Source organism: Mirounga leonina, unplaced genomic scaffold (genome assembly GCF_011800145.1).
Source record: "Mirounga leonina isolate KUSES-001 unplaced genomic scaffold, KU_Mleo_1.0 Mir_127, whole genome shotgun sequence".
NCBI lineage: Eukaryota > Metazoa > Chordata > Mammalia > Carnivora > Phocidae > Mirounga > Mirounga leonina.
Genome location: NW_023270316.1, coordinates 18,851,088 through 18,865,823, shown reverse-complemented (window position 1 = coordinate 18,865,823; position 14,736 = coordinate 18,851,088).

Genomic DNA, 14,736 nt, shown 5'->3' with positions numbered 1-14,736 from the left:
GTAATTTCCCTTTATCTAAAATGTCTGTCTGAGTTGAACAAGTGAAGGAAGTGCCAGATTCCTAAAACCAAAAGATTAAGCATTCCCCATTACAACGACCATAAACCTTATACACTGTCATAATAAAAAGACACATAGGTATACACACACACACACGCGCACACACACACACAGAGAGAAAACAGATCTCATGCAAAAAAAAACTTGAAAAAAAAACCCAGAACAATTACATATTAGATTCCAAAACCACAAGAATATGCTGCATACAAAGTATACATCTAAAGCAGGGTGATTCAAAAAAATTGAATGTAAAAAACTAAGATGAGCCAAGAAAATGCAAGGCAATTACAAAGAAACAAAGAATAAAGAGAAATATTTTTAAAAGAGTAATCAACATCAGGAGTCCCTATTAATATTGAGAAAATTTAATCAAGGCAAAAACATCACATAAGACAGAAAAATGTTTTATAATAAAAATACAAAATACAATATTAAATCTTCAGTCAACTTCTATGCACCAAATAACATATCAATACATTCATAATGCAAAACTCCAGGAAATACAATGAGAAGTAATAGAAACACAATATTAATAGGAGACTTTGTCTCAGTTCTCAAAGGCCAGAATAAATCAAGTAAATACAAAATTACTAGGGTTTAAGGGCAAAATTAATAAACTTTATCTGATAAATATAAAATGCTTTCAACTTCAGGAAATCAGAAGCTGTATCTTATTTTCACATATCTGTGACCGTTTCATAAAAGAAAACTAAATATTGATCTGCTTAACAATTCCCAGAGGTAGGTATAGTACCAAACAAGCTCTCTGTTCAAAATGTGATATAGTTACAATATTTTTTAAAGTAATAAAAAAAAAAACCACCTGGAAATTAAAAGAAAAATATTAACTCTTGGGCCAAAAAAGAGATCAAAATCCAAACCAAAGAATTTGAAAAAATAATAAGGATGAAATATATCAGAACTTGTAAGATTCACCAAAACCAGTGTTCTCCTCTGTGAAAATTCATAGTCTTAATTAATTATATTACTAAAACTGAGACATACTAATATGATCGTGGAAGTTCAATGTTAATGGGAATGTGTTTGAAGTTTCACAATTTAAAACATGATGCTGCCTTATGATTTGGGATACATTTGTTCTGTTTCATCCCCAACTGAATATACTGCCATACAATTCTGACATTGAACCACCTGGAGAGTTAACATCTGATTCCACAGGTTTAGGGCTTCATCTACCTGAAGACTGCCCTTCCTTCAGATGCCAGCTATATTTTGGGGGGGTTGTCAGGCAACCTGGACTTCCAGCAAACTGACAACAAATGTGAGGGTTCCCATAATCCCCTCATATTTGATAATGTACTAGAATGACTCAAAGAACTTGTAAAAGTGCTATACTTAGGGACGCCTGGGTGGCTTAGTCGGTTAAGCGTCTGCCTTCGGCTCAGGTCATGATCCCAGGGTCCTGGGATCGAGTCCCGCATCGGGCTCCCTGCTCCGCAGGGAGCCTGCTTCTCCCTCTGCCTCTCTCTATCTCTCATGAATAAATAAATAAAATCTTTAAAAAAAAAAGTGCTATACTTAATGACTACAGTTTTACTATAAAAGATACATAGAATGAGTTCTGGAAGGGAATGATGCAGAGTTCCCATGCCATCTTCACATGGAGAAAGGACATGTCACCCTCTAGGCACATCATCCACTAAGCTTCTAATTGTGGTTTTATAATTTAGTCACAATTGATTAAATCGATTAAATCATCAGCCATGTAATTGAACTCAATCTCCAGTCCCACTCTGCTCTGTAGAGGTCGGGCTAACTCAAAGTCCCCAACTCTCAAAACATGTGTTTGATCTTCTGAGGACCAGACCCCATCCCGAAGCTATGTTGGGGCCTACCAAGAGTCACCCCATTAACCTAACACTGTATCACTCAGGAAATTCCAAGTGTTTTTATAGCTCTGTGCCAGGAACCTTGGACAAAGACCAGATATATTCTATCTTTATTTATATAATTTACTAATGTAACACAATGTGTGATCATAGTAAGGAAGTTTCCCATCTGAACCAATCACAGAAGGAAAACAGATGGCTCACCAAAATTAGGATAATTTGGTTTTAACAAAGAGACTATTTATTAAGGTAAGGCTGGAGTATTGAGGAACCTCAAAGGATATGTCATTAAATCTGGCTTTTCCCTAAGAATAGAAGGGAGCGGAGATTGAAGCATTTACCAGAATTCAGGGGGAGAGAATCATGTACAAAAGCCACCTTGAGGGAAGTAACTAGTTTTTTGAGGGATAGCTGGAAGCAATGATTCAGAGAGGAAACAAAATATTTTGACCTCACTCTCTTCTCACTCTGTGATCTACTTCTGTAAGGCAGGCATCATCACTGGCTGAGCCCAGCTAGACCCCAGAGATAATAACAGTCCTTTGATGGAGTCCATGTAGGACAGCTTCCTGGGGGCATGGGGTAAGGTAAAGAATGATCTAGAGGGGCAAATGCAATATATTCAGCACACCATGAAAAGTGAGTGTTGAGTTTTATATAAGCTACTCCGACATTCATGGGCAATGATCTTTTGAGTTCACATTTGATAATGTTCATATTGTGGTAGAAGCTGCCTAAAGTTGACTTATTTTTAGATTTCCCAAAAAGTTTACTTGATAATGATGCATTATTTTTTCAAGTGCTGCTGGATGCTATTGGTTAACTTTGAGGATTTTTACATCAATATGCATAAGAAAGATTTTTTATTGTTCCTGATACCTTCTATTTGTACAAACAAGAACTCATTAAATTGTTTCACAAATATGAAACAAAAAATACCAAACCCTAGTGTCCACCTTTAGCCATACAAAGAACCGAATCTTGGAAGTTTTTTAAACCTAGGCTTTCCTTACCCACCATTTAAGGGAAATGGTAAGTGGGGAGAGAGATTTTACAGGGACCAGAGCTTTTCTGTTTGTTTGTTTGTTTTTATCTTTTTTTTATTTAAGTGTTTCCATTTGTTTTTAAATCCTTCTCCGTACACTTGTATTATAGGCCTATTTTTTTTATTATGGTATATTAATCACCATACATCATTAGTTTTTGATGTGATGTTCCATGATTCATTGTTTGTGTATAACACCCAGTGCTCCATGCAGCACGTGCCCTCTTTAATACCCATCACCAGGCTAACCCATCTCCCCATCCCCCTCCCCTCTAGAACCCTCAGTTTGTAGGCCTTTTAGAGCAGGTAGTTCCTTGGCCCATGTTAGGGCTGATAAACACTGCCCTTTCTTTTACTCTCTAGTTTCCCCAAAGCATCAGCATTAGAAGGATTTATTGTCCTAGTAAATAGGAAACTCAACATTATAATTTAGGAGTTGCTTGGGATTAAATTAATTAATATGTACAAAGCTACTATCACAGCCTCTGGTACAGTCCAAGTACCTCCATTTTTCTTTTACAGAAAGATTTCAGTGGTTAATTCTAGAAAGTGAAATTCGGGTAGTTTATAGCATTGGTCATTCTGGCCATTCTGTGTATGTGTATATACTTGACTAATTCTGATAACTAAGATCTTAAGGAATAAAAGTGCATGTGAGCAAACACACACACACACACACACACACACACACCACCCCATCTGCCTAGCAATAATACTATTATTAGACCATCTCATTTCTTCTTTTTTTCTTTTTCTCTCTTCAAGGAATGTGCTTAATAAACAATTGGTACAGTTAATGATTGGCCAGCTGTTCTCTTTGCAGAAAATGACTCTCTCTAATTTTTAGCTCTCTGCTAAAACTATGCAGATGACATTTGAGTACATAATTTTCCAGGTAATGCTAAGACAAATTGAAGGGTAGATTTTACTGGCAAATAGGAATGATTTTATGTTCCTCTCCCCAATCCAAAATTTTAATTGGATGGGTCAGATGCCTCCAATATGAACAGTTTAACATTTTAAGAGTATATTCATACAAATCACAGAAATTTTTAGTTGTTCTACTGACTATGTCATAGATATTTCAACAAAGCAATGCATATTTCAAAATCTCTTTTGTATTTTTTTCAGGGACATTAAATCTTTCTGAGAAATAAACTTGATCAGAAATATTTAGGATCATTCAATAAGTACATGAACAATGACATGTTTTGATAAAAGACTAAACAGTTAAAATAATACAACCAATTTGTCACTTAAATCCGTTGCCATGTACACTTCTTCTTCATCCTTTTTAAATGTATTTGCCTACCCTTTCCTTTGGTGTGTTGGCAGGAATGTCAAAAAATACAGTTAGCATATAGATCAACATCAACTCCCCTAAATGTTCTGAGAGACTTCTTCAAAAAGACATGCACACATTGCAAAAGCCTGTGTGCTTATAATTTACTACAGTTCAAATGCTAGGCTGTATATTCTTGGTGCTAGTCCAACACTATAGAAATATTTAATGGTAAAGATAAACCAAGCATTTCTAGCCAGTCACTTTCAACTGAGATCAATACAGTGTAATGATGATCTAGGATGCTTCTTAGCTTAAGTATTTTTCCCTTCTCTCCTTTGAGATTGTAAATCTGACTAATTGCTTTACACTCTCTAGAACGGCTTCTTCTTGCTAAGTATAATTGCTATATCTGGATTCTTCTACGCCCCGAGTAATTTTATGGAGGGCTTACCTACTGATTTCATTATACTTCCAACTCTGATGCATCAGGCTCCGTGCTGATGTTTACCTACTTCAGTATACTTGATAAATTAAATCCAAGCCTTGTTAATTTTACCCATTTGAGGTACAGTATCACAATGTAATATGGATTAAATTAAACTAAAGACATTTTGGTTCTTCCACCGTGGACTATGCATTAGTTTACTTCAGTTTGACCACTAAAATACTAATACCAAAGGAAAAAATAATAAGACTATTTGTGAAATAGATGCGTTTGGGAAAAGAGTGGAAAAGTGAAAATATTCTATCATGGTTTAATCAGCTCTTAACTATAAAAGTGGATTGCATGGAAGATAAAAAGGAAATTGAGAACAATAAGAGTAGTAAAGAAGTGAAGAATAATTGTTACATGGTGCTAACATCCGATTGTAAAGCCATTATTTTGATAACCACAAAGAATTGCCCTTTAAACTTCAGCCCTAACAAAGTGGTATTTGTTTTTGTTTTTTTTTTCCACTTAGACCAGATTATTTCAGTCCCATTAAGAAAATTAATCCAATTTGTTGAACTTTTCTGTTGCTTTGCCCCTGTGCTCACAGCTGGGGGAAAGGACAGTCCACAGGTTCTTTGTCAGTGGAGCCTCACTTCTTTGAAGTTTGTTAGGGTTATAGTTCCCTATGAAGATTTAATCTTGACTGTTTTCTCTGAGTAAAACCTTTGAGCAAATTCATTTGCATTGGCAGTGAGGTTTTATTCACCTGAAACAGTCCAAGAACAGTGTTCTCATCTTTCTTACTTTATATTTGGAATGTTTCTCTGTAGAAAATGTGTAGTATATACCCTTTAAAATAAGAAGTAGAAGAGGTTCAAGTCAGCTCTGAGATTTAAATGTTAAATAAAGCACAGCATTTCCAAGGGAAATTATCCCTCTAATCAAAGCTTTAGGACATGGCATGGACATGTTGTCTTCCTACAAAGAATTCTTAGATGCTAACAAAAGTGGACATTTCTAACTTGGGTTGGTGTCACTTTAGGGGGAAAAATAAAACAAAAATTTTAAAGGATTTTCAAAAATATAAAACACAATCTATTATAAACGGAGTTTCCTGTAACGTACAGTAGGGATTTCTTTGATGTATGGGAGGTTCTTTGATGAATGTTAAAGCAGACAATAAAGCACTTTGTGTCTATATTAGTTATTTATTATTGAATAACAAATTACCCTCAAACTTCATAACTTAAAGTGATAAAATTCATAATTCTTACAGTTTTAGTGGGTCAAGAACTAGGGGGTGGCTTAGCTGAATGATCAGGATCCACTTTTCTCATGAGGTGCTATTGGCTGGAGCTGTGGAAAGCTCATGGTTTCACTGGAGCTCAAGAATCCACTTCTAAGATGGCTGACTTGTATGGCTATTAGCAGAAGGTCAACACTCACACAAATGTTGGCAGAAACCCTTGCTGACTTTTGCCACATGGACTGCTTTAATGTCCTGCTTTAATGTCCTCCTGACATGGCAGATTACCCCCAGAGTGAGTAATCCAAGAAAGAGAGCAAAGAGAATATCACAATGGCTTTTGTCTCAGAAGTCATACACCATTACTTCCACTGCATTCTGTTGGTTAGAAATGAATCACTAAGTCAAGTTCAATTTCAAAGGGGAGTGGAGTTGAAGGGAAAAGTATCAGAAATTTTGTAGATATATTTAAAAAACCATTACAGTGTCCTTCTCGCTGATATTTTGACAAGTGACATACCATTGTTCTCATGGTGGACAGATTTTAAGATGGCCTCCATGATTTTACTATCAGGTCTTTATACCTTTGTGTAATCTTCTCTGAGTGTGAGCAGAAACTGTGACTTGCTTCTAACCAATGGAATGTGGGAAAGGTGATGGGATATACACAATTATGTAAGAGTGTAGCACCTGGGGACACCGGGGTGGCACAGTCAGTTAAGCATCTGACTGTTGGTTTCAGCTCAGGTTATGATCTCAAGGTCGTGACATCAAGCCCCGTAGATGCTCAGAGCAGAGTCTGCTTAAGATTCTTTCTCCTTCTCCCTCTACCCCTCCCACTCATGCTTGGTTCTCTCTCTCGCTCTCTCAAATAAATAAATAAATCTTTAAAAAAAAAAGTGTAGCACCTGTCTTACTAGGGTCTCTGTTAGCCTCTGGCTTTGAAGAAGCAAGCTGACTTGGAATCCTACTGCCATAAAGAAATGAATTTTGCCATAACCTGAGCAAGCTTTGGAGCAGACCTTTCTTCAATTGAGCCTCCAGAGGAGAATGCAGCATTGTAGAGGACCAGCAAAACCATTCCTGGACTTCTCCCCCATAGACACTTTGAGTTAGTGGGTTTTCTTTAAGCCACTAAGTCTGTGGTGATTTGTTATGCAGCAAAACTAATATAGTATTGAAGCCAGGAAACATGTCTGGCCTATCTTTTTTTTTTTTTAATGTTTTAGATCACGATACCTTGTAGAAATAAGGCACTTCACATCTCAGAGCCTGTTTCCTTATCTGTTAAAATAAACAGGGGGGATGATTTTAGTAAGATCAAAGATGCTCCAACCGTTTTATGTCATGAAACATTACATGAGAGGTCAATAGACAAAAACAGCTAAAATAAATCTCTTTTTATTGAGTAGGGGGAAGGTTCCTCAAATATCTGTCCTTCTACTTTATAAGAGTTATAAAGAGCACAGATTGAATATTTTTGGATCGGATCATTCTTAAAGTATCTGGATTCTTCTAGCATAAACATTTTATAATAGCCTCAAAAGACAAAAATAAGGAAGGAATATACACATTCATTCATCAAGTAGACAAGAGAAATTCCAGGCATATAGTATAAAATTTCATTTAGTACCAGATGGCATAGCTTCTGCCTCTGCTCACCCTTTCCCAATTATGACCGTCTCTCTGAGGCATGCAGCAAACAAAAATAGTATAGGAGTTCAATGCCATTATCCTTAATGATTTTGACTTACAAATAAAATATAGGGTGCCTGGCTGGCTTAATCAGTAGAGCATTCAGCTCTTGATCCTGGGGTTGTGAGTTCAGGCCTCATGTTGGAGCTTACCTAAAAAGTACGTCTAGATCTACATCTAAGTCTAGAAATATATCTATTTCAAGGCCATGTGAAGTAACATATACTTTAAAAAACAAACCAAAAATCCATCCAAACCCAGTAGGAAGATATCAGTTAGCTGTGTGTGTGCACACACGCGTGTGTGTGTGTGTTGTTGGGGGATTAATAGTACTGGTAACAGTCATACTCAGTTCTTTAACCCCTTATCTACACCCTTTGATTAGAGAATTTGCAGTTCCTCTAAAAGTAGAGTATATTTACCTACCCCTCACATTTGGGCTTCGCCATGTTATTTGTTTTGCCTAATGGCATATGAGCAGGTGGGGCAGTGTGTCAGTTCCAAGATTAGACCTTAAGATACCTCCCATCTTTTTTATGTTCTCTTATACCTCTGTCATTTCCATGTGAAGGACATGCACTAACTATCCAGTTGGTCCAAGGAGGATGAAAGACACACGAAGAGAGCTGCCTCTAACAACCTACAGATCTGCAATTAGAAGCAAAATTGCTCGGGTGCCTGGGTGGCTCAGTTGGTTAAGCGACTGCCTTCGGCTCAGGTCATGATCCTGGAGTCCCTGGATCCAGTCCCGCATCGGGCTCCCTGCTCGGCAGGGAGTCTGCTTCTCCCTCTGACCCTCCCAACCCTCCCCCCTCTCATGTGCTCTCTCTCTCAGTCTCTCTCTCTCAAATAAATAAATAAAATCTTTAAAAAAAAAAAAAAGAAGCAAAATTGCTCAAGCTAGCCCAGCCTGAAGAAGGATTGGTCACCTGAACCAGTCTAAATCAGTCAAGTCTACTGAACCACAGATCTTTGCAAATAATTGATTGCTGTTTTAAGTCATCAAGTGTTGGGGTAGTTTGTTACATAGTGTTACTGGTATATAGCTAATGTATACACTGAGCAAAGATGTTACAAAGAAAAGTCTTACTCTCTTGCATTTAGCTTTTCAAAATACGCTATATACTTTCCCTTATGTATGCTAATGATTTAAACCTCTTAAAAATTTTATTACTGATAGTTTTCTATCTGCCCAACTAGTGACTGTACACCAGAGAAGGGTTGGTAAAATTGTTCTGTAATGGAAAAATGTCAATATTGGAAACATTAAAAGGCCAGAGAAAACATGTAATTGATATTATAGAGAACTAATGATCATTAAGGTATTCTAAATAGCTAATCTCTTCAACTGTACAAAAAGCATTGCTATCAAATGGAAGTTTTTAGAATATGAAGCTTGTTATTTGGTGCATACACACGTATCATTGCTATGCCTTGGTGGTGTATTAACCTTTTTATCATGCAAAGTTCCTTTTGGTCTGGTCATTTTCTTTGCTCTGAAGTCTATTTTATCTGATATTAACATAGCCATTCCTGCTTTCTTTTGATTAATGTTTGCATGACACATATTTTTCCATTGTCTTACTTTCTACCTATATCATTATATGTGAAGTGAATTTCTTATAGACAGAATATGGTTTAATAATTTTTATTCATTCTGTCAAACTGTTTTTTGATTAGTGTATCTAGACCATTTATAGTTAGCAAAAATACTGGTTTGTTACGGCTAAAATCTGAAGTTTTGTTTTCTTTTTTTGTTTTCTGGTTTTCTTTTTCCTGCCTTCTTTGTTTTATTTTTTAATTTTTTTTAAAGGTTTTATTTATTTGACAGAGAGATACACAGCGAGAGAGGGAACACAAGCAGGGAGAGTGGGAGAGGGAGAAGCAGGCTTCCCGCCGAGGAGGGAGCCTGACGTGGGGCTCGATCCCAGGACCCTGAGATCATGACCTGAGCCGAAGGCAGATGCTTAACAACTGAGCCACCCAGGAGCCCCCTTCTTTTTATTTTTATTTTTTTTTTAAGATTTTATTTATTTATTTGAGAGAGAGAGAATGAGAGAGCGAGCACGTGAGAGGGGGGAGGGTCAGAGGGAGAAGCAGACCCCCTGCTGAGCAAGGAGCCGGACATGGGACTTGATCCCGGGACTCCAGGATCATGACCTGAGCCGAAGGCAGTCGCTTAACCAACTGAGCCACCCAGGCGCCCTTCTTTTTATTTTTAAAGATTTATTTATTTATTTTAGAAAGAGAGAGCCAGGGGGAGGGGCAGAGGGGGAGAGAGACAGAGTCTTAAGCAGACTGTGCACTGAGCACAGAGCCTTACTCGAAGTTCAGTCTCACAACCCTGAGATCACTACCTGAGCTGAAATCAAGAGTCGGACACCTAACCGACTGTGCCACCCAGGTGCACCTCTTTTTTCTGCCTTCTTAAGGCTTATGTGAACATATTTTAGAATTCCACTTTATCTGTAGTGTTTTTGAATGTCCCTGCCACATTCTTTTTAACAGCTTCATGGAATTCCATTGTATGGATATACCATAACCTATTTAATCAGCTCCTAGTCCATTCCTTGTTCACAAACATAGACTCTTTGAATTGATCTAACATCTGCAACTCCATACCTTTTTCAGCTGTGATATTTACTATATTAGGAATTTTTTTCTAAAACAGTATTTACAGTTTATTTTCCCCAGTAAAAGTGGTGATATTATCGAAAAGTTATAGCCTCGTTGGACCTCGTTTGTCATATGCCATGTAATGCATACAAATATATTTTCTCAGGCCTTACTAGCAAATAAAAATAGAATCATATTAATAGCAATACAGATTGTTTTGCCTCTAATAGCAAGCTCTGTTATGAAACTCCTAATATTCCCGTACATATATTTTTCTCAATGGCTCTGGGCATGCCTTTCATGTCTATTAATACAGCCCTCTTTGCAATAATGTGGCAGGAACTATTTTTCTCTTCTTTTCTAGCTCTTAGTTTCCTGAGGTGATGTGACAGATACATCTGAGGTCCACTGAGTCATTTGAAGGATTCTCAATAACGCTAATACAATTTCTCCTAAAGAGATTTTGTTTGTGTGCAATGTTATCACACTGTGTTGGAGATTTTTTTGGTATTAGAAATAGAATTACTATTTTTCTGGTCGGGGAATTGGTTTGTTTTTAAGGATGTGTCTGTGGAGTACCAAATTCAGTGGATAACTTTTTGTTAGCCAGCTAATTTTAAGGCTATAGATCTGAAGTTGTTTATGCTTAACTAACTAATCAATTTAACTGTCATAATTCCTATATCTTAAACTATGTGTTCCATGGTTATAATCAAAATTTCCATACCAGTATTTTTACTCAGTATTATTAGCATGACCATGAGTTGTTCATAATCAGATATATAATTTCTCAAGTCAGTCAATCAGTACTCATCAACAAAGATATTTCTTAAATATTGACTCATTCAAGTAGCAGTTGATTCAGTGGTCCTGCATTACAGTTTGACTGTATCATCAAAAAGCAGCAGATGCATTATTACATTTCCTTTAAATTGGTAAGAAGTCAGTATTCAAACCATTAAATAAGGTGTTAACGCTCTAATTCAAAGTTCTTCAGCTTCAGGGCATTGAATTGAATCTCCTAACAGTGTAAAAGATTTTTTTCCAGGTAATTTTCTATTTCATTACCATATGTGATGCACAAGAGTGTATCTACACATCAACTAGGCTTTTGGGCTGATAGGTTTTTTACTGAGTATTTATAGAGCATATTATTCCACATTGTAAGGCTCAGCGCATCATGCAGACCTTTTCAAATTTATTATTATGACTTCCCTACGAGAGGCATATCCATTTTAATGATTAAAAAAAAAAAAAAAAAAAAAACCTGTGAAAACTTTGACCTTTTGACCCACCAAATCAGCACATAAATGCAAACTTCTTAACCAGGGCATCCAATGTGTCATGCATTTCCCCATAAAGCCTCATCAGGTTGTCTTCACTGCATCAGTCTGAAAGAACACTAAGTCTCCTGCAAAATTACATTTCATGGGCAACTTGCATTAATACAATGTCTGGCAGGAAGAAATGGCAGCTTTGCAGTAACACGTATAAGTTTTTACTGGTTTAAAAACAAGTCATATGTGGTGCCTGGGTGGCACAGTTGGATAAGCGTCCCACTCTTTTGTTTCGGCTCAGGTCATGATCTCGGAATTGTGAGACTGAGCCCTGAGTCAGGCTCTGTGCCCATTGCAGAGTCTGCTTGAGAGTCTGTGCCTCTGCACCCCACCTCAAATAAATAAATAAATAAAATCTGAAAAAAAAAAGAAAAGAAAAAAAAATAAAAAGTCATACAATTTAAAGATTTTTTTTTTTTTTTTTTTTTTTTTTAATTCATGAGAGACAGAGCGAGAGAGAAAGGCAGAGGGAGAAGCAGGCTCCCAAGGAGCAGGGAGCCCGATGCGGGACTCGATCCCAGGACCCTGAGATCATGACCTGAGCCGAAGGCAGACGCTTAACCATCTGAGCCACCCAGGCGCCCAAAGTCATACAATTTACATGTGACATTCTACTACAGACATCTTTCAGACCTCTTCACAGTGATTAAATGAATAGGCTTGAGTCTGGAAACAGCCAGACTGGTTTAAAATCCTGGGTTGAAACAAATAATGCAATATATGTTAAGAAAAAAAAAGAAGAAGAAGGTAGCAGGAGGGGAAGAATGAAGTGGGGGAAATCGGAGGGGTAGACGAACCATGAGAGACGATGGACTCTGAAAAACAAACAGGGTTCTAGAGGGGAGGGGGGTGGGAGGATGGGTTAGCCTGGTGGTGGGTATTGAGGAGGGCACATTCTGCATGGAGCACTGGGTGTTATGCACAAACAATGAATCATGGAACATTTCATCTAAAACTAATGATGTAATGTATGGGGATTAACATAAGAATAAAAAAATTAAAAAAAAAAAAAATCCTGGGTTGGGCACTAAAGAATCTGAACTTAGGCTGGTTACTTATTTATTAGGCCTCAGTTTCTTCATCTGTAGAATGAGGCTAGTTTTAATACCAACCCTCATATATTTGAGAAATCACTAAGTAAGATTATTCACATAAAGCATTTAGCAGAATTCCTAAGTCTTAATGCAAAAAATGTTAAAAATCATAATTGTTATATTTATAAGCTGATATACTACCTGACTTGCTAGTGCACTTTCATAAAAATTGCACCAGAACATGTGGTCAAAGATTACTTAAGGAACAAGAAGAAGAGAAGAATCAAAGTAAAAAAATTCTAAATGCTAAAAATCATGAGAGATCTGTTGTTTTATTAGCTTGGGTATCAATGTTATAAAAATATAATACTCAAAAGCCCACATCATCTATAAAGGAATACAAAACAGGCTTTCCATCTATATAAATAGGTAATTCTGGGAAGTGAACCCCTGCAATAAACACTAAAGTAAGCTTTAGAAACAGACATTTAAATCTTCATTCTTAACATTTTTCAAAAGCTCATCTTCTTATTTTAGTCTTTAAAACAGAATATACCTTACTAAATATGCCTTATTTCTGTCTCTTAAGATGCCATTACATTTACTTACTGAGCCTCTTTTTGAGGGTAAGAAATAAAACATACACATTGCTTTCCAGAGTTCAAAATCATATCGTCTCTTTAAATTAACAACCATCTCTCCAGCAGAGGGAGCAAATAAGTTTCTGTGTTTCCCCATTTTATCAAAAAGAACTTCTCTGAATTCCAATGTGCTATTGGATAAACCATTTTGAATAAGAGGCTATATTAAAGAATATATTTGTAACAAAAACGTATTCAAGTAAACTCAATAGTGAATATTAAATGCTGATAAAATATGCATATGCGTAGAGCCTAAGCTTTTCATTTTTCTAGAGGCACTATATTTGTGAAAATTTAATTCATAATATTAGCCAAGGGGAGAAAAAAAATTTTAAACTCTTGAAATGCTAAAGTATATATGTGCATTTTCAGCAATAATCCACCTAGAGTTTTTTGGTTTTATTTTTTTACCTGCCTCTCAGGAAACTAGTAGTAGAGAAGCATGTCAAATAAACAGTAGAAAAACATTATTACATATTCTGGAATAAACTTTTTATTAATTAATTGTATATATTAAATTCACATTGAAATATTAAAATTTAATTATTTAGACTTCAAAATCACAATGGTTAGGTTGTGATTTATCTTATGTTTAGTACCAAATAATTTAAATAATTTTAAAGTAGCTTTAAACAGGTATTCCTGGCCTAGGTAGGCTGTTTGTAGATTGCTTTATAAGTTTCAAAGATTTCCCCATCTGTTACTGCATCGGATAAGATGGTAAGTAGAGCAGTCCTCCATTAAAAGGACTCATCGAGTCAGTGTAAGGTGCAGTGATAATGCCCTCCAACCCCTTATTTAATTCTTGAAGTGGAAAAAAATCTTTGGTCTGAGACGTGGACAGACTTAAGATTGTTTTTGCAGATATCCATCATGTAGATGGGAAATGAAGTCTTGCTTGAGAATGGAGGGAGCCATTTTCAAACTGCTTCTGTAGCCCTATAGAATTTTTTTTTCCCCCACAACAGTTCACGGTGTGTTTACATCCCCTCCCCCAGCACCTTTAGAATGTTACTGAGTTTGTACCCGCTCCTAGTGAAGGGTGGTGATAAAGATTTTACAGCCTGTTGCCCGACCTTAAAGGTCACAGTTAAAACAGTGCCTTAAGAGTTGGCTCTGCCAACATGTACTGAGGGGGAGGGGAATTTGAACCTGGAAAGCTTCATAGACTCCATGGCAAGTTAGTTGAACCCCCTTAAGAGTCAGTGGGAATAGCAAAAGGGCGCAGAGACCAGGATCCAGGGTTAAAGTATGTAGTTATTTGGGGAGGGAGAAGAGAGGAAGGCATGGCGAAGGGGTCTTGAGAACTGAGAGAGATGGGCTTAAAGAATTTTACTGTGAAGGATTTGTCCCAGGCTGAGGAGTTGAGCTTTGTCTTTGAAGCAGTGAGGAGTTATTCAAGGGTGTTTGTTTGTTTGCTTTAATTGGACCTAGGTATAGAACTGGATTTATCATAATCCGATTAATCATTGATTCATGCCTGGCCCACTGTTT